Raw genomic sequence first — 21,654 nt, 5'->3', positions numbered from 1 at the left:
TAAACAACTGCCTTACTGAAGGTCCTGTTAAAAGAACTGCAGAAGATGCGGGCTTCAGTGTCCAAATACAAGGCCGGTGGTTACGGCTCCCTACACATCACTCTCAACCCACCTTCCTCCCACTGCCATGCTCCCTTCAGCTCCTCAAACTGCTGCATCCTCACTAACCCTCCACCAACTGCCACAGAACCTGCCCCCTGCTGCTGACAGGCGGCTGCTGCTCATGGATGCGTCACAGCCCACCCCCACCTCGGCCTGGGGGTCATGGGCTCTCACTCACGAGGCATTGGGATGGATGCAGGGGGTAAGAGAATTTCCTGGATGGCCTGTCAGTGGGTGTAGAGCCTGCTACAGGTGTTTCTTTTCCCTGTCTCTCCCCACCCTACCCCAAGGCTTTTTTAAGAGGCCAGTTAGCTGGGTCTCCAGCTGTTACCTTTTTAATTTTAAATCTAATGCAATGGCCAGTGGGGTGATTCCCTTTCTGACTGGTCTATGGTCAGTCCTGCCCCTGCTGCCCTAGCTCTGCCCTCTCCTGGCCCAGTCCCACTGTGCTCCCCCAGGTAGAGCTGTCAGGACACTTGTTATCATCCTGCTCTGCCTGACAAAGGAACATGCTCCCCTCTGGGTGCCCAGGCCCCTTGCTGTGCGGGGGAGGGGGAGAGCTATGAGAGGCTGCTACCGGAGCGCTTAGTGCTGCCTGCTCCACCTGTCTCCTTTCAGAGGCCCATGGGGGTGAAGCACTCGGGAGGACACCACTCCTCTGACCCAGGTGTGTGAGGCAGCTGCCGAGGGGCACAGACAGGAGCTATGCTGGCAGGGGATAAATGGCTGCTGGGGGTGGGCAGAGATGAGTGGCTGGCGGAGAGCTGTTGGAAGGTAAAGGTGCTGGTGCACCAGGGCTGGTGCAAGGATATTTTGTGCCCTAGGCAAAACTTCCACCTTGCGTCCCCTGCCCCCACCCCTCCCCCCAGAGCATCACTTATTATAAACTTTCAAAAATGAATACTGCATACTGGGGCATTGTTCATTAGAATTAATACACATTCGGCTTGAAAATTTATTAATTTCATTATTTAGTCTACATATTTAACGAAAATAAATGAATAACCTGACAGGGTGTGGGGCTGGCTGGCTTCGTGCAGGGGGGTGCAGCAGGGGCTGGAGACAGGTGGTGTGGGGCTGGCTGGCTTCGTGCAGGGGGGTGCAGCAGGGGCTGGCTGCAGGTAGGGTGGCGGGTACCAAGACCATCCCTAAATATTCTGGGGCCCTGCACAGCCCCCCTGGGTGGTGCCACAGGCCTCTGGGGGGGGCAGGAGCTGGGGGGCCCCAGGCTTCCATGGGGGGGGCAGGCCTCAGGGGGTGGGGCTGGCTTGGAGGGCAGGGGGGAACCCCCCCCCAGCACTCCCCGGGGCTGGGTCTCTGCACTTCCCCCCCGCCGGTGAGTGCAGGCCCGGCCCTGCTGCAGAGCTCAGGGGAGTGGGGGCAGGGCAGGGCTGAGCAGCGGCAGGGCCCTGGGGAAGAGCCAGAGCAGCAGGGAGCAGCGCAGCGCCCCCGGCGGCCTGAGGAGGAATGACATCACTTCCTGGCCTGCCGGCCGGAGCTGATCAAACCCACAGCGCCCCCTCGCAGAGCGGCGGGAAATGGGTTACACGTTTAGCCAGCGCCGGGTGAGCATCCCAGACATTTTGGGCACCGCTTTTTGGCGCCCTCAAATCTTGGTGCCCTAGGTGGCTGCCTAGTTTGCCTAGTGGTTGCACCGGCCCTGTGATGCACTGAAGATTCTGGGTGAAGCTGGAGAGCCATGAGTGCTGGTTGTGGGGCAGAAAGCCTGGGGGAGAAGTGAGAGTGGAAGGACCTTGGGAAGTGGGCCTGGAGATGCCTAAAAAGGGAGGCTTCCCAAGGGAAGAGGAGGGGCTGAATGTGAGAGATTTAAGCCACAAGAGGTGGGGAGAGGACCCAGGAGAGAGGAACAGAGAGCTAAGGCAAGGGAAGGAGATGGGTTGCATGGGAAGAAGAGGGAGCAGACCTAGGAGAGGGAAAACAGCGTGAAGTTGCCAGGGAGATGAGGCATGAAGGTGGGGGGGATCCCAAGGTAGAAGTGTGGTGAAAGTGGGAGATGTTAGAGAGAGAGAAGACCCTTTACAATGAAGATGAGATGGGAATATGGGGACTCAGGAGAGTTGGCAGACCTCATTGTAAATGGCAGATGGGTGGAGAACCCAGGTGTTTCTATGCACAGGAAAGAGGAAAACTGTAGCTTTGTTTGATTTGTTTGTGCTCTTCCCTGAGTACAGACTGCTAGGCAATGAATAGCAGTCCCCAGGGATAAGGGAAGGAACAAGAAAACCCGATGCAAGCTGGGAAATGGAGACTTCTCCCTGCTATTTGATCCAAGCTACAGATTTCTGGAGTTTGGATACAGTTTAAACAAATATATTTATGAACTTTATTCAGCTACTTGTTATAACATGCAGTACTCTGATTACTGAACTGTTATGTTGTTTCCTTTTCCAGGTATAAAACAATATAAATTACAATTAAAGATACTTGTATTTTTATAATATATACAGAATAAGAATTGGCACATAGTCTTGTGGACTAAGGTTTGAGGAATTCAGATATTTATGATTTGAATAGATTAATGCATGATTTGAATCCCATTCAAAGATTTATCACATCCTTACAACAAACATACATAGATACCATTACATTTGTGTGTATATGCTTATGTCTAACAAATCATTAAGATATTTAATGGACACAGTAGTTAAGAGAATATAATCCATACAATATAAAATATGGCAGCCATACAATAGTACCTCACAGAGCTATTATGAAGATAAATATATTAAAGATTGTGAGGCATTGTGATGCTAATGATGGGAGCCATATAAGTACTTTAGATAATTTCCATTTGACTTTCAACGCTACTGAGTTGGGAAATTATTTTGGTTGTTTTTCCTGAGGTAAAGGCTAGAAAGGCCCATATGATTTACCCTACTTTTAAAGGCCCTTTCTTCTAAACACTAGAATTATCCTAATCTCAGGTTTTGCTACACAAAAGTCTAAACAAAGTACAACATATTGGTTCCCTCTCAGAAACTGCAATAATGACATGAGGAACAATCCAAAGGTGGGTCTATTGGTGATTACTCATACCTTTTGTAGAGTGATATGTCACTTAAATTTCCTCAACAGACAGCCTCTTAGGGAGTATTATATATTGTCAGCTAGTCTCAACTGTGTGTGGTGGCTGCCATTTAAAAGTCACTATTTAGCTATGTCTTATTCTTACATTTAAAACAAAATAATGTGGTGTGTCACAGATACCATTATGATCAACGTTTATCTTTGATTGTAAGCTCTTCAGGGCAGCGACTGTGGTTTGGGGTTTTTTTAATATATAAAATCTGCTTGTACAGTGTCTAGCACAAGAAGGCCTTGATTCTGATTGGGTCCATACAGGCAGTACCACATTACAAACAATAAAAAATAACTTTAGAATGGAGAGCGCTATATTAGTTTTCACCTCCATAATCCTGCAAGGCTTGTTGGGTATCTGGCTGGTTCTTTGCATGTCCTCAAAGCAGAGTTTCTTAAAAAGCAGGAAACATTAGGTCATAAACAAGTTTTGCTCACTACTTTCCGTCTGAAGGCATCCTTACTATAGAGGGAGGCTGCAAAGAAAAATGTCAGGGGTACATTTCTGAAAGTCTTTATATATAATGATAATCAAAGATCCAACAAGCTTCCTTATTTGGATAACCCAGTTTGCCTCCATAATTGTACAACAAAAGCAATTGTCCACAGATGCAGCTCTTGATACAAGCATCCTAAAAAGGAGGACTTTTATGGGTCTCTGGGAAAGTGCTTGCTATTTTATTGTAATGGTTTATTTACACAACAATTAACTTGTCATCTACCTGAAGAAGCACAGGAAAGAAGGTGTGATGGAGTGTATTTCCCACACTGACCCTGGCAGAGCTGAATTAGGCTTAGTTGTCCAATCAGACAACTAAGCAGCAAATGAAAGAGATTGAGGCTGTGTGGAGAGGCTTAATTAGAAAGAAGCTCACCTGTGAGAGAACATAGGAACTTCTACCCGAGGGAGAATCACAATGTGGATGGGTCAGAAGGCTGAGTCGTGAAGCAGCCATGCTGTGACTCTGAGAGAGAGGAGAGCTGCAGATGGTGGAAGATATGGAAGGGGGTGCTGAACTGAGCAGAGATAAGCCCTAGAATTGCCCAAAGGGGGCACCACCCAGCAGTGAGTAGAGTGCCCTGTGACAGATACAGAGTGAATCACTGTGGTATGAAGACTAGTGTTCTTTAATCTGAGCAAAGTAAAAATACACTGTAGGGTATTTGAAGGCAGGTTTTCTATGTAGAAGACTGACTGAGGTATTGGTAGTTCCACTCAGGAGAGTGGCTTCTGCATAAACACCTTATTTCACTTTCTAGTTCACAAGTGAAGCTGGCCAAAAAGAGACCTGCTCTTCAGAAGGGAGTACAGGAATTTGACTCCTTTCTCCAATAGGTGTATATATAAGGAAGAGTTGTAATGGATGCTCTACCTATTCCCTGGTGCTTTAATCAAACCTATACCTTTAGTTTGTCCCATTCCTGCACAAAGTTGTGGAAAGGGTCACATAAATCAAGGTTAATGTCATTCTCATGGCTCCAAGATGAACAAGAAGAATCTGGCATGCAGATGTTGGCCAAAGATTTGGGAATTATTTTATCCCTTTTCATTAATGTATTGTGTCAGGGACTACTATCCTGCAATAACTGTAGGCTCTTTCACTAGCTGGTGCTTTCAGATGGCTGAAGAATGGAGACTTCCCTCAGGGGTGCTTTGGAGCTATTTTAGATCTAGGAGACCATTAATGTCCACTGTGTATGGTATTAACATATGAATCATAAAAATGGAGAGAAAAAACTATTAGGTCTTTGTACATGTGTTGACCAGTACAATATAGTTCTTTACACTACATTTTGTGGTTCCCTTACAATCTGTTTCTAATTGTCCCAAGTCACATGTCTTCCACTACTTCCTTTAAGAGATTCTTCTATGAACAGATTCTATTAATGCAAAGGCATTTAAATTTTTGTACAGCATTGATGCTTATTTATAAAATATTACTAATATTTTAAACCAGTGGCTCTCAACCTTTCCAGACTGCTGTACCTTCTGCAGGAGTCTGATTTGTCTTGCGTACCCCCAAGTTTCACCTCACTTAAAAACTACTTGCTTACAAAATCAGACCTAAAAATAAAAAAGTGTCACAGCACTCTATTCCTGAAAAATTGCTCGGTTTCTCATTTTTACCAAATAATTATAAAATAAATCAATTGGAATATAAATATTGTACTTACATTTCAGTATGTAGTATATAGAGCAGTATAAATGAGTAATTGTATGAAATTTTAGTTTGTACAGACTTCACTAGTGCTTTTTATGTAGCTTGGTGTAAAAGACCAGGAAGACCTTTGTGCACCCCAGGGGTCCACGTACCCCTGGCTGAGAACCATGGTTTTAAACCATTTCACTGTACTAATTTACTTTCCGATACTAGTATCGTGTTGTACTTAGGCAACAAATATTACTCAGCTCTTCTTTCAGAGTTCTTAACATTGTCGGTGGAACGAGATAATGATTGAAATGAATAGTGTAGATTGTCTTTTGTAGAGTTGTTACGCTGGTATGCATTATTCACCATCATCCACAGAGTAATTTCCATCACATCTGTAGAGTGCTGGACATTTAAGGCTAGACTGCTAGTATTTGCATTGCCCTCTGCTGGCTGTTTTATCTATTTACAATTAGAATGGATACATGCACAGCATATAATCTGAGTTTGGCATTGGGTGAGCCAAAGTATCTTTCATCCTAACTAATCTTTCTTTTCTCATCTTCAGTCACATGAATGTGGTATCACTGATGATACTTCCAGTGATTTCTCCCAAAATATGCCCAGATTGGTCAACAGCATAATCATTTAGAAAACAGTTTTTGCTTTCAAGCAACCTTGAACGTTCTGAAGTGTCTGGTACCAGCCTTGCTGGACTAGATGTACCACTATCTGGGCAAGTATGGCAACTCCTATGAAGTAGTTCCAGATCAAGTATCTGCCTAGCTCAAGTTTAGAAAGTATTTGTATACAAAATACTAAAAAAAATTCTTTTTATCTACAGAAGGATCTTATTGCGCGAAAGAAGAGAGAGGTCGTTCTTGTCCCTGTGTGTGTAAATGTGAAGTTGTCAAGGTAATGTTTACTGATGTATATAATTAGCATGTTTGTGAAAGGAAACTTCTGAAAGTTAATTGGAGAAATGTTATTTTAGGAAAAGAAGAAGTGAGTGGAATACTTCAGACTACTTTGGGGTTGTTCCTTTTTTAAATGTGGAGAACAAAGGGAGCAACATTTCCAGAGTAGTACTGTACAGTAAACATAAACAGGTGTATTGCTTATTTCGATGAGCAATGCCAAATCACAGATAGCAATAAGCCCTATGTGATAGGTGTTTGTAGAACTGGGGCTTTAGTTGTATTATTAAAGGGGTTTAACTATTTAGCACTAGATTGTACATCTTGTTTTGCATATTGGCTAGGATTTACATAAGCAGCCTCACTTTAGTGTGACCACTTACAAGAGTAGTCTCATTTCACCTTTGGCTTCCAAGTACACATGTTGCTACTACTTGTGTAAGTGCTCACTGATACGAGGCAGGGTTGCAAATCTGACCCTTGATAGTTGATGCATATTTTATAAGTGCAGCTTGTTTATAAATATACAATTCTGAAATAAATGTCCAAGCATATAGCAATATTTAATATACAAATACTAAGGATTTCAGTCTGGTTTGTTTAATTTATATTCAAGCATTGATAAAATGGGGTTACTGACTGGGTTGTAATAAAGTTGCAGTGCATACACTGTTTTGTAGAAGGAAAGCTATCAGATGTGGCTTTTTGTTATGTTTAAGTGCTATGTGTATCATATCTAAAATTATTGGGAGTTCAAATATGGAAATATTAAATCTTTTGTTAATGGCTTGGAATTAAGCACAACATGGTTGCAGATGATTTGGAGGACTTACTTAAGGTAAATACACAATTTCAAGCTCCATTATCATATATAGTTTAACTAAACATGGTGAGATATTAGTGCTGTGAATTTGATACAGTGTTACTTCATAATTATGATGCTTTTCTGCAGTAAATTTGATATAGAACATTTGCTAAAGCAAAGCTGCTTAATTGTGTGACCAAACATTTTATGGAAAACATCTGGCATAATTAGTTCAGGATGTGTACTGTATAAGAACAGACTCTTTTGCGCAAAACTAGAAGTAAGCTAACTCCATATGTGTATTTTTTTTATCAATGACCAGAAGTTAAGCAAATATAAATTAATAGTTTAAAATAATGGGAGTAGTATTTAGAATATAATTTCAAAATAGCTAAAGGGGAAATGGAATATAATTCCTGTTTAAAATCTCAAATGAACAGTTTACACCTGTTAGTATGTTATGTTTTAGAACAGCTGTTTCTTTTATTATCAGTAAACAGATGCAGAAAGGAATGGAATGTTTTAAAGTAATATGTTAATCCTATCTTCCACTACTGAACAGTCTCACAATATATGATGAAATATTCACTATATTGCTGCTCTCATTTACAATTATAGAATTTCTTAGTTAATTTCTCTTTTCTGAATATGAATGTGTATCCAAAGTTATTTTAGTGTTTTACATCCCGGGAGGGCCAGTCTTGTACTACTTACACATATGAATAACTTTGTTAATGACTCCATTGGCTTGGATTACTCATATGAGTGAAATTACCAAATTGCTCATGTGTGTAAATGTTTGAAGGATCAAATCCTGAATTTGGTTTTATATCTATATACTCTCAAATTTACTCTTTTGTGAAACAAATCTAAACTCCTGAGAAAAAATAATTACACTTTTAGGGTCTAAGCCTGCAAATCTATTCGCAAACTCCTTTTAAAGAAAATTGGCGTCCTCCATAAAACTTCTCCAGAACAGGCTGGATCAGGCCCAAAAATTCAAGTCATGATTATCTTTGATTATATGGAAATAATACTAAATGTAGAATGGGCCATTATGTCAGTACAAATAAGAGCATGTGTCTTGGATTACTTATATCTAATAGGTAATTCTGTGCAATGTTAATTTATCTAATCTCAGTATAATAGTTCATCTAATTTTTGTATATGATTCATTATAAAGATTCTATTACTGATGTGCTGAAATATACAGTTCCTTTATTTTGACTATGCTGTGATCAGGTCAGTCTCTTGGAAAAGAAAAATCATCAAACTGTGAAGCCTGCCCTTTTAAAACTGCATGGGCTGTACTGTATAATGTTTTAGAGATTATAGTACAAATCAAATGGAACTAGAGGTTCATTATAATCAACTGCAACTCAGACATTAGTCTGCTTTCAGCTGAAAACATTATCTATAAAGACACTTTTTATTCACTTAACTTTGGAGTATTTGTAGGTGTTTTCAACATTTAAAAAAAAAAGAGTAGAGATTTAATGAAATGTCATGCAACTGTGGAGCATTACCAAATCAGCACTCAGAGAACGGAAACACAGCAGATTAATACTGTAAATTGTTTAGCAGATTAGCTTCCAGGAAATGTAGAGACCAATGAATATGGCAGCTGCATTATTAAAATATTGCGTTCAAACCCAGGTCAAATTGTTCATGCATGCATAAACTCGGCATTAATTGAATCACTGCATTTTTAAAACATTCTTCAGTTCCGAAATCTTTCATGCTTCACCATTTAAATTAAAAATATGTATTAAAGGGTTCTTTTTATAAGGTGCATGAATTATTCTGAGTACAGTGTATTATATTAAATATACATGGGTTTATTCTTCTTTGTCAAATGATCATAGTGTTAATGAAGACCATAAAGGTTAAAAAAAACTGGACATATGAGAAGATTATTATGGATTTTAATGCCCTAGAAAACCCATTATGAGGGGGATTCTGTGATGCCAAGTAACATAAAATTACCAGTTTGTGACCTTAAAAAGAGAAAGAGCGAAGGGGACATTCACTATTTTTTTTAACCTGAATACTCTGTATATTGGATCATCTGAAAATAATCTGGGTATTCTGAGGAAAGATGAATAGAAGACAGTTTCAAAAGAACATGTCCTCATGATCCTCTCTGTCTAATACTGTCAGGATTAATCATTAAAGATATAGGTTTAGATGACATCATTTCACAACATAATGTAAATTCTACATTTAGAAATAATCATTTATTGAATTTTATTAAATGGTGGCAAGATTGAGATGTTAAATTCAGGATAGGAGTTGGTCCACAAGCAAGTGAAGAAAACCTCATTGTCAACTTATCAAAAGCTTCTGATAGATTTAAAAGAATCTTCACAGACACCTGATCACAGGGGTGCTTAAGCAATTTGTACAGTGGGGGTGCTGAGAGCCATTGAACCAAACTGTAAACCCTGTATATGATGGAATCCACTTCAAGCCAGGTGGTGCCGGAGCACTCCTAGTTCCAGCACCAATGCCTGATCATTGTCCATCTCAAGCAGAAGAGAATGACCCAATGAGACCAATACACTTTTTACCATACTCAAGCTGAAAACCAGACTGAAAGTTGTCAAAGACATCTTAAAATTTCAGACCAAATTGTTTGGTAACAACCTCCTCTCCGCAAAAGAAAAGTTCAAGATAATAATTGGCAAGATTATCAATGTCCCAAGATAGTTTCTTGAGTAAAGGACAAATGACTGCTTATTTAAAGGTTGCTGGCACCTCTTTCCTAACTAGAAGAGCTGGGCTGTTGTAGGGGAATGCATGCTGTACCCTGAGAATGGGTGTAGCAAATCCTGCTACTATGTGCTCTCCAAGCACTCCTGGACACATTTTCCTTGCCTCACCCACAATGCCTTCAGGAGTTTCTGCTGAGCAGACAATATGCATCTCAGTGGGCTGAAGAGGCAATCTAGCCCCATAACTTTAATTATTTAATTCATTCTACTGAAGACACTGATTCATATTTACAATCCACATCAAAATCCTTTATATACTGTAGTAATCTCATAATGATTTGCATCCAACAGTATAACAGTGCAGCAGCTCAGTAATGCTGTGTTTGGACAGACAATTTTTGAAGATACTTAGAACTTGATAGAGATATCACTGGTAAGATATCTTTACTCTTAAAATGCTCAAATAATGTTTACAGTTAGGGTTTTAGGCTGTAAACTTTTTCTACTACCATGCATCTGCAGCCATTTTTCTTATATCTATCTTACAATCATTCACAAATACCTTGCTTGTTTAATTCATTATTTGGATAACTATAGCCCTATCGAACACTGTACATCTTCAACATTCATTTGTTGCATACTGTTCAATAAGACAAAACCACATGAATCACATATTTGCCTCTGCCTGCAAATAATATTCAAAATTTGATAGATAGTGATATCTGAACTAAATGTTTTATTAAGAACAATAATTGGAGCTAGTCTAAAAAGATGATTATCAGATCCAGAACTGCATGAGGCTTAGCTTAATTCAGATTAAATGCTAAATGAGGGCAAGTATTCTGTTTTAGAAGTTTTCAGGTCAAAATGACAGACATTGCAGTAGACAAGTGAAATTTTGTGGGATTTTTGTCATCTTGAGCTGAAATCTCATGACTGTTTTTGTGAACTTTCTACTGCATCTGAACCAGAACCAGAAAATAGGACACCTCCAACCCAAAATCAAAACTGTAAGGGTGGGCTTTTGAATCCAAACCTTAGCCCCTGACCTCTCTTGAAATTCAAAGAGATTTGGATTTCAAATTCCTGTTTCAGCTCATTTCTGATAATAAGTAAATCATGTATCACACATCAAGGGAAACTGAATGTAATGCCTAACAATAAAAATGGTAAATAATACTTTGCACTTATTCAAGTTTTTCATCCAAGGATCTAAAATGCTTTTATAGTACCAAGATCATTTGTATGATGTACAAAGATGATATAGTATCAAGATTTGATCATTATTCCTTTTTTTCAGATACAAAAACTAAAAAAACAGAGTAAATAAGACACTTTCCTAGGGTGACACATCCAGCCAAATGCAGAGTGGTGAGGGGACTGGCCTCCAGTCACCCAGTACTCTGCTTTAACCACTAGACACATGATAACTATTGTAAATTGCAGATGCACTATTTTCTTTCCTCATTATGACCTTTTCTCTAGATAGTAAAAATATTTAGTTTCTTTTTACAACACCTTAGTTCTTTAAAGGTTGTATATTTTTTAGTTATTTTGTTCTTTATATAAAAAGCCTTACCATTTCTTTTTAGATTTCTACATGCATATCTATCTATAGTAAGGCACTCCTGTATTGAAATCCTAAACTAGTGACATAATATATGCTAGTGAAAGTTTTAGGGTACTAATTTATTCTTTTGCTCTTTTTACCTGCGTGGAATATAGAAGGAAAAAAGAGGAATAAAATTAAATGTATTATTTAAGGAAAGATTAATTCGAAAAAATATATTGCACCCATAATTATTTTACCAGGTTGCTGGTAGGTTATCAACACAGATCCTTCAATTGCTGTTCAAAAATCCAGAGCAACTATTTTGGCATAGCACAGTTTGTTGTAAGATTTAATAGCTTGTTATGTTCTATTTATATACATAGAAGTCATTTAGAGTTCATCAGACCTATTTAGAATCAGCATTGGCCTATGGAGTTGCAGGCTGAATAAAGTAATACTAGAAAAAGAGGGAATTAGAAGTTGAAATTTGTCATGTAATATTCATGAAATATGTTTGAAGCTTCTTGAAAGGGGGTTAATCAAGCATAGAATTCATCAGTTCCTTTACCAGAATGAAACCAATGTCTTATAATTGAAGTTAAAATATTGGGAGTTTATAAATGGCTGTCACAAAATAGTAGTAATAAGGAGTACAGAGTGAATTATCAGTACAGTCATGAAGAATGGGGCTGATCTTGCCCTCCTTACGCTGGCAAAATTCCTATCATCTGCACTGAGAGCTTGCCTGTGTAAAGGAGTGCAAGATCAGGCCCAAGGAAACAGAAGGCTTAACATTCTAGGGAGCAGCTCTATACTACATACTGTGTTGGGTCAGAATATTAATAGGAGTTTACAGTGAGTGATGTGTAATCTGACTTGTGATTTTCTGACTCCAAGGCATGCATAATATCTGAAAAATGTATGTTAAGTCAGTTTAAGATATGAATTTTATAGCATATGGTAAATTAAAACCATGGTGACCTTTGGTCTTGTTGATCACATGTATGAAGATGATCACCTGTTAATCTGTACTAATCATTCTGGTGTGACTCTTGTGCAGAAAACAGCAGAATACTGTTTGATGCTCTATTTGCTCTCCTGTAATTTCTTTACTTAGGAAATTGTACAATTAACTTTTTATGACCAAACTTAGAGTATGAATTTCATGTTCTGTTATGGAAGAAAGAATAGTCAGATTGTTTTCTTATCAGAACATTAATTAAGTGATCTAGATATTTAGAGATCTGGGGGGTTTTCTGTAGATGTTTCTGTTGAAATTTCTAGTTATAGCCATCTTGCTGAAAAGTGATATTTAATCATTTCTGTCAAATCAGTTTCTAGCATGCTTGACACTTAACAGTCAGAAGTGTGATAATTCAAAGTTAAATTCTTCTGCTTTTATGTTTAAACCTTAATAGTCTATTTTTTAATTTTTGTCACATATTTAAACTTGATAAAAATAATATACCACTTTTCATAACTGTTCCCACAATGCCAGTGTCACAAATAGTGTCACTTTTTTAGTAAGATAGCTCCCACCTGCAGATGGATGAGAAATGTCAAATGCAATTTTTGAAACTTCTGTTTTGCATATTATCATTTCTATAAATAGTGAGAACAGAATAATTTCCCATTGTGTGAACTTTCCAATTACTATAGTGGGCACAACATAGTTTTATGTTTTCTTTCCTGTTCCCTGTTCAGTAAATAATTTGAAAAGCTGAATTAAAAAAAACAAACAAACAAACCCACAAATGTTACACTACTCTCAAATTAGTTTCATAGCGTATACAATGATAATACTTTTCTGTTATGGTATCTATAATTTTCCATCCATGCGTCTCAAAGTAGTTTTTAAAACATTAATTAAGCTTCACAAACCTGTATGAGCTAGGTAAGTAATATTACACTACTTTGACATATGGTTAAACTGATGCTTGTCTACAAGGGGGAGAGACCAGAATAGCTAGTGTGGAACAGTTATTGCTGAATCCAAAGTGGATTAATCTAAACTGCAAAAAGACATTTAGTGTGGAATGTGTGTGTGTGTGTCCACAAGAGCAGTTAGTGCAGAATAGCCATACTGCTTTAAACTCACACCCTAGTTATTTCACACTAACTTTCCCATGAATTCCCCATGTAGACAAGCTTTGAGGCACAGAGAAGTAAACATTCACATAGCAAGTTAGTGGCTGAGCTGGGAGCAGAATTTAGGAGTCCTGACTGCTATTTCCCTGCTCTAACCATTAAAGCCAGTGTGTTGTATCCTCTAATGCAGGAAAAAAATTATTCTAGTACCAACCACCAACAATCATTGAAGACCAAGTACCATAAGAAGAGAACCACCTCACATTGCCTTCAAGGACACTGCCTTTAAGAAATATTAAGCTGGAGTAGTGCAACTTAAAGGGAAACTGTGAGGTTACAAACAGTCACTGCCAGCATTCTAAGAAGTGTGCTATATGGTACTATTCCTAAAAGTTAGGAAGGTGTTCTTGCTCATGCTCTCTTCCCTTCCTCATTACAAGTATTTCCCACTTCTGTATTTCCTCATAGGTGGATTTAACCTGCATTTTTTCTTAGCTACCTTTGTCTTGTACATGATATGACACAAAATACGTTTTCATTTTATATGCTGCAACCAGCATGCAGGTCATACGTGACAACACTGGAAAACTGTACTCATATGCTGATATTTCCATATACAAATGCTTCTATTGATGCACTATTTTTCTAAGATTTTGCTGAGTAAAGCTGTTTCCAAACATAAGCATTTTAGCCATCTGCAACTGTTTGTCAATGAGCCTGGTTTGAGAACACTGGTAGTAATTGTAAACTTAGGAATGTGTGACCAGCTAGCAGCCAGCTGGGCATGCTCTGAGTTTTTCCAGGTGTTAAGATACATGGCCACATTTGTTCACTTTTAACCAATTGGACGTTTTTTTAACCGTTTTATTGAGTCCATTTTCAGAATGATGTTTAGATCATAAATATAATATAACTGGATGAAACAGAAAATATTTAGATAAACATGTCACAGCATATAATTGTCGTTAATACGTGATACAGTTTATGCACAGGTCATGTTATATAGCTTGTAAAAAGGAGATCTTCAGTATCTATGTTCCATCCCCAGAATAGAACAAAAGTGCTGATCTTGCAAATGAAAAAGCTTTAGTCAGTCCATTTAATGCCATTAAAGAGACACCCACTCTTGAAATAGGCAATGCCTGCTCTTATATGGTTGGATTATACAGCTCTTTTGGCAGGTCAGAAAGCCTCTCCAACTGGACAGAATTAGTGTCAAACTCTCCTAATCAGTTGTACCTCAGTAATTCCGTCAGGCACCACAAATATCCTTGATAGTTCTCTTCTGCACAACAGGAGACTAAAGTAGTTTGAAGAAGATATAACAATCCCCTTGACTGCAATATAGAGATGTCCTTAAGGTTCTGTGCCTTAGCAGATCCTTTTGTGGCCTATTGGTATTTTGTTTGGGAGCCAGCTCATTCCAATATAAATGAAAATAAGATCTGAAATAGAAAAAAAGTTCATGAATATGATCATTTGTCTAAGGGGAATTTAATTTCAGAGTTGATTAAAAAAGCTAAATAGCTCCACTTTTAAAAATACTTTACCTTTATCTTATCACTTTCTATTTTTTTTTAAAAGTAGATAAACGTGCACAGCACACTGTGTGCATCCATCATTAGATAAGACAAGAGCACATCAAAGAAGCCTTTGAAGGTTATATTTTATATGCCTGAAAAAGATCCTTAAAAGCACCTGTAATACTAAATTTTCATTGCCACAAGATCACCCCAAATTGCTTTCTTCTTAGCTTCTGAGAGAAGAAGGTGCTGTAATACTGTAGTAAATTAAATGATTTGATAAGGAAAATTCTTTTTAAAATGGAAAACCTTAAGTCTGTTTCATATGGCTTTCATAGGAGAGATACAAGAGCAAAGGGCTTAATTTGCCTTTAGGTATACAGGTAAATGCTGTGGCTTCGCATCCCGATAAGATGATGACTACTGAGTTTCCTTTAGCTTAACATTTTAAGTATGAGGTGTGTCTTCTCTGAGAGATGGTCCCTATTGCCATATATATATTCTACTTGAGGTGCTTATGTGTTCCATGCACCTGAGACGGAAAGCTTTTTCACTAGTAGTGTCTGTTGGTCCATGCCTGTACCCTTCCCCTCCTTGATCTCAGAACTGGTGGCATATGAGGTGGTGCAGACTGCCTGTATTCTGAGACTGACCTTCTTCAGTGTCCTCAGCTTTAGCTGGGATTCTATATTCTAAAATTGTAGATAATTGCAAGTAGTTTATTAAACCTGTTTTACGACAAAACAGTTTAGCAGTTTGTAGGCTATGGGAATAGTCCTCCTATTCCCCCACCCCACCCCGCCGCCTTATTGGGTGCCAATTATACCCAAGATCCTGCGATTTAAAATCTGTGTTGCCTGCCCCTAGTCAGTGATGACCACAGAACTTGCCTTTAGTGCCTCAAGGAAGCTCACATCCTCTCAAAGTGCAACATCTGATGGTCCTTCCCTTGCTAAATGCATCAGTACCATGGGTATATCCTGATGGGTATATCCACAATGCAGCTGGGAGCATGCCTCTCAGTCTGGATAGACTAACTTCTGTTATCTCCGCTCAAGCTAACACACTAAAAATAGCAGTGTGGATGTTGCGTTTTCGGCAGCAGCTTGGCTGTCAAACCCAGCTAACCCCTGGTCTGAGCCCAAGCTGCAACCCGAGCCGCTCTATCTACACTCCTAATTTAAGCATGCTTGCTCAAGCAGAACTAGCCTAAGTCTGCCTACCTGGACTAGGAGACTTGCTCCCACTGCTAGTGTAGACATACCGTATGAGTCCTACTCCTGGCCTGTCTCCCCCCTCCCCCTGTATTTCAGTGAGAGGCACTGAGAAGCATGGCGGTCTCCAGCTCCAGGGCTAATCAGAGCAGGGCTAAAGTCTCTTCCAAATGGAGACATGAGGAGGATAAGAGGATCATCATCATCACATGTATAGTCTACTGAGGACCGTTGCACCAGTCCGAATGACCATAGTTGATGGTGTCTCGCCAGGCATTGTATAGTGAAGTTCCCAGATCTGGCTCTATCCTGCGAATCCACAAATCTCTGGGGCAGCACCATGGGCAGTACCAGGCTAGGATCAGGGCATGCAGCCCTTCACACAATGATGGAGCATTTGAGGGATGGCATGCTGGGGTATTTTTGTCCATCCTGGTGACATGGCCGAAGAGCATGCAATGCTTCTTTTGAATATAATGGGTGCTTGAAGGAAGACCAGATTTCTGTGAGACTGACATTTCACACAAGTTCAAACCACTTTATAGTCAGGATTTGATGCTGATAGTGCATATGGAATGCCTTTGGTCACTCCAAGTCTGCCTGGAAAAAGATCTGGGTTTCTGACCCATATAGCAATACAGGTAGTACATAGGTTTCATAGATTCTGAATCTTGCCTCAACACAAAGATTTTTTGCATCAGTAAGTGAGACACAGACTTCGCGCAGGAGGTGACAAGACCTAGTCATCAAAGAATGTCCAGTTTGCTGCAGTTGTTGGAACCCTGCTTGCAACCTAGGTAGAGGAACTTGTCAACATGCTCCATGGTACTCGATCCCACCTACACTGGAGATTCTGGTGGCCCAGCTCCAAGATTCTGAACCTTGGTCTTCTGCCAGGAGATGTTCAGCCTCATAGTTCAAGTAGTGTCTTGGAGACCTTGGAAGGCTGAAATTCTCTAACTCCTCCAGAAGCGAGGTAACATTGTCAGTATAATCTTGGTCAGTGAACAGTTCTTGACCAACCTTGAGTCCAATGTGTGGAGCAGCACGTCCTAAACCAATCAATAGCTGAACAGAATAGTGCCAGGACAGGAATGCATCCCTGCTGCACACCTGAAGTTGTGTAGAAAAACGGCAAAAGCACACAGACTCAAAAGAAATATGAGAAATTTCCCTCCAAGTCCTCCTACAAAAAAGAGGACCTCCTTTCTGACACCCTCAAAGTCAGTTGAGACTCTGTGCCCCAAGATCAGAGTGTCAGGAGCTCACAAGAAGCATGGTACATCCCACCTTGGCGCTGGGAGTCAAAAGTGCCCCCAAACTATCCATAGCCATGGGGAAGGACAATCCTTAGCACTGGCAAAGGAAAGAAGGGAGAAGACACCTCCTACATCGACACTACTGATGCTGAGAGAGGTGGAGTTGTTGTTACCAAAAAACACTGCCAATCTGAAGCCATTACTGCTGGAAGGCAGAAGCCCAGCCTGCGCTCCAACATGAGAGGCTTGATACACTGCTCTAGAGGATCTTACTATCTATACCAGTGTTTCTCAACCTGAGGGCTGCTTGAGGCCCAATCAGCACACAGGTGCAGCCCATGTGACATCCTCAGTGCCATACAGGTAGTATATAGTGTGGCTGTGGCCCACATAACATCTATAGATAGATGCATATGCATCCCACAATGGTAAATAGGTTGAGAATCACTGATTTATATGGACCCAGAATCGCCAATACTGTTGGATCCAGTCCCAACTAGGCAGGTCCCTACACCATCAATTCGCCACTCACTGGTACCATTGACCAGGCATAAGAAGACTTCCAGTACTGACAGCACTGCCCATCAATATAGAGTCTTCTTTCTCTTCTGATAAATCCAGAATCAGGAGAGCTTCACCATCATTATCAAGATGGGTAGTCAGCCTCAACAGAGGTTCCAAGACTTCATGGGAACCTTTCCTCTCCCATAGATTGGACTGCCCAACCTTTGACCAGTGATACCCTTCTCTATGAGGACTTCCTCATTATCCCTACAATTCCTTTCCTTGTTCCTCTGTGGGGACCCCTCACATTAGAGGACTCTCAGACAAGAAATAGACTCCTGGCTCCATCTGGGAGCCATAGAGCTGGTACATCTTCAGTGCAGGGAACAGGATTTTACTCAAGATATTTCCTCATCCTCCAGAATAAGGGAGGCTGGAGGAACATAGTAGCTCTGAGACAGCTGCCTGGGGTTCAGAATGGTCATTCTGGCCTCTATAATCCCTTCACTAAACTAAGGCAATTGGGTCACAGCTGTAGATTTAAAGGATGCTTGTTTCCACAAAGACATCTACCCTGCACATAGGCCTCTGCTGAAGCATAGGAATCTCCTAAACCAATGCCAATACAGAGTGCTCCCCTTTGGCCTCTTGGCAGCACCGTTAGTATTCACAAAGGTGGTGTTAGTAGTGGCAGGTCATCTGCATTGTCAGGGTTTGTCAATGTTCCCTACGTCGATGATTGGCTTCTCACAGGGCAGTCATATCACAAAGTATGGACAACAATCCTGTCCTTACCATTCTTCACTCTGTAGGACTCCATGTAAACATACAGACTATAGACTTTTTTGGAATAACCCTAGATTCAATCAAAGCCAAAGCATACCTACCTCAGGACAGATTCCAGGCTATGAAAGACCTCATTGTTCAGTTTTGGCTAAGCCTATGGACAACAGTTCGAACTCGTCTTCTAGGACACACAGCCTCATGTACTTACGTGACTCCCTTTACAAGACTTCATTTTTTTGTTGTCTACAGGTTTTGTCACAGACGGTCTGTGTGCAAAGGAAGGACAGCATGGACAAACTGATCTTGCTCCCCCACAGAGTTCTGACTTCACTATCCTGGTGGGGAAACAGGGCAACTGTGTTCATGGGGGTTTCTGTCATCCCTCCTCCACCCAGATAAAAAATGATTACAGATGCCTCCCTGCTAGGGTGGGGAACCTACTTTGACAAACACATAAAACTGGACCCACCAAGAATTCCAGTTTCACGTAAGCTTTCTGGAGTTGTGTGCAGTACATGAAGCCTGGAAAACAATTCCAACCATTTATTCAGATCTTGCACTTTCAAGTTAAGTCACACAACATGACAACAGTTCATTATATCAACAAAAAAGGAAGAGCAAAATCTACCCTTCTCTTCATAGAAGCTGTCAATCGCTGGAATTGGTGCAATTCAGCAGTGCATCTTCCAGAGATGCATACACACTTGTCACGCAGTCTCAGTAGACATTTCTTCAGAATTCAAGAGTGGGAACTACACAACTTGGGGATATAGAACATCCTTAAGAAGTGGGGATTCCCATTGTGGAAAAAAATATCCAGCCCATGCCTCCACAACTCCAGAGGGGAGGCATTTCTAGTTCAATGGTCAGAACAACTGATGTACAGATTTCTGCTCATCTCTCTTTTATCTTGATGCCTGAGGAAGATCAGACAAGATAGAGTGCTGGTCATCCTGATTGCTCTCCAATGGTCCATGCAGTTCTGGTTCCTGAGCATTCTTCAGATGTCCTTGTGACCACACATGCATATTTAGCTCTTCTCAAACCTACTGACTGAGGACAAAAGCAGACATCCCAACCCAGCATCCCATCATCTAACAGCATGATATTTGGATAGATGATGGACTTAGAAAAGTCATGCTCAGAGGTTGTACAATCCATCTTTAACAATACTGGAAAAGATTCCATGAAAGTATACTACACAGCAAAATAGAAAAGCTTTTCTACCTGTAACCTGCATTGTCAGATAACCTTGGAAGGTTCTGAGATCCCTACTATTCTAGACCACCACCTCCCTCTAAAAATGTTAGGGCTATCCATCAGTTCCTTTTTTCACTCTCCGATGGAGAGCCATTCAATCTTTGCTGATCCTGCTATAATAAGGTTTCTGAAGGGACTGATCCAATATGTGCTGAAACCTACCCTGATGTGGGATCTCAATCTTGTCCTATCAGCATTGATCAATACCCCATTTAAACCTTTAGCTTCATGTTCATTCACACATCTCTCTGTGAAGGTTGCATCTCTGGTTGCAATCACCACAGCCAGAAGAATAAGGGCACCCAGCTCCCCTATGGCTACCACTTCTTATACAGTCTTCCATAAGGATAAGGTTTCCTTGAGGTTACACACTAAGTTCACTCCCAAAGTAATCTTGGAATTCAACCTGAACCTGGTCATCCACTTACCTGTCTTCTATCTGAAGCACTATGCCACCAGAGAGGTCAGGAAGTTCCACCCTCTGGATGTCTGTTGAGCTTTAGCCTACCTGTAGAGGATGCAGTTATTCAGAAAATTTCCCAGACTCATTGTTTGCTTGCCTAACATATGAGAGGGGAAGCTTCCTCTCTCCTCACAGAGACTGTCCAAATGGATTTCAGGCTGCAACCTGCTTTGTTGTGAGCTGACTGTGACCCCTCTCTGTCAAAGTGGAAGGGTGCACTTGACTAGAGCCCAGGCTACATCAGTGACCTCGCTATGAAACTTCCCTCTCCTAGAGATCTGCAGAGCAGCAATGTGGGGCTCTGTTCATATCTTTGTGAGACATTGTGCCTCAGTACAGGCTCCTACAGCAGTTGCATCTCTTGGCAGAGCAGTCCTACAATCTGTGGTGAAGCAAGGTCCTTCACACCCTCCTCCTCCCTATGTATATAGAGACTATCACTAGAAGAAGAAATGAAGATTACTTACCTTGTTACAGTAACTGGAATTCTTTGAGATGTGTGATCCCTATCTGTATTTTACTACCTGCCCTTGTATCCCTCCACTATGGAGTCTTATCCTAGGGCTATTTGAGGTATAAAGGGAACTGAAGAGGTGGTTTGTCTGCATTGCCCCTTATGCTGTCAGTTCAAAGCATTAGGAGGAGAAGGGCTCAGGTGCAGACCAATGGCCATATCTAGTGAAAAATCCTCTGATTTCAGGCACATGGAGCATGTGCACCTCAAGTTGAATACAGATACAGACCACACATCTCAAAGAACTCCAATTATCGTACAAAGTAAGTAACCTTCCTTTCCATTTAGCTTAGCATCATGTCTAGATCTTCAAAAAGAATCTAAACAATCTTGATATTAATTAGATACCGCCACAGAATTTCTGGATGATATTCTTGTTAAAATAGAGTTAAGGGAATAGGCTACTCAGAATGTCAATTTGACTGTTGCTCATTCCAAGGTCATAGATAGGAAACAAACTCAGCAAAAACATTGTGCAGTCTGTGTTTAAAAATCTGACAAACAGGAATGCTGATGAGAAATTAAATTTAATTTCCTTGTGCAGTCACCAGGGTTATAAAAGTTAATACCACTGTTGGTTAAACAGGGATCAGTATCCACTGACTTCAGTGATTAATATTGTCTTCCTTTTAATTTTTTTTAAAAGGAAGTTAAATACAATACCAATCTAAAATAATGCAACTGATCAATAAAAAACATAAATT

General features: G+C 40.3%; 1 long non-coding RNA gene across 1 annotated transcript in view; it reads left to right on the top strand.

The window, feature by feature from the left end:
- The first annotated feature begins 204 nt into the window (after positions 1-204).
- The window catches only part of LOC120374299, an 89,114-nt gene continuing 67,664 nt past the window's right edge, over positions 205-21,654 (top strand). Inside the window, exons 1-2 of the long non-coding RNA XR_005585992.1 lie at positions 205-304; positions 6,196-6,266. This is a non-coding gene — a long non-coding RNA (uncharacterized LOC120374299). The remainder of the gene's footprint in view (positions 305-6,195; positions 6,267-21,654) is intronic.

This window comes from Mauremys reevesii, linkage group 11 (genome assembly GCF_016161935.1).
Source record: "Mauremys reevesii isolate NIE-2019 linkage group 11, ASM1616193v1, whole genome shotgun sequence".
In the NCBI taxonomy this organism is placed as follows: Eukaryota; Metazoa; Chordata; order Testudines; family Geoemydidae; genus Mauremys; species Mauremys reevesii.
Note: the sequence above shows the minus strand (reverse complement) of the source record. Positions and strands in the feature narration are given on the sequence as shown.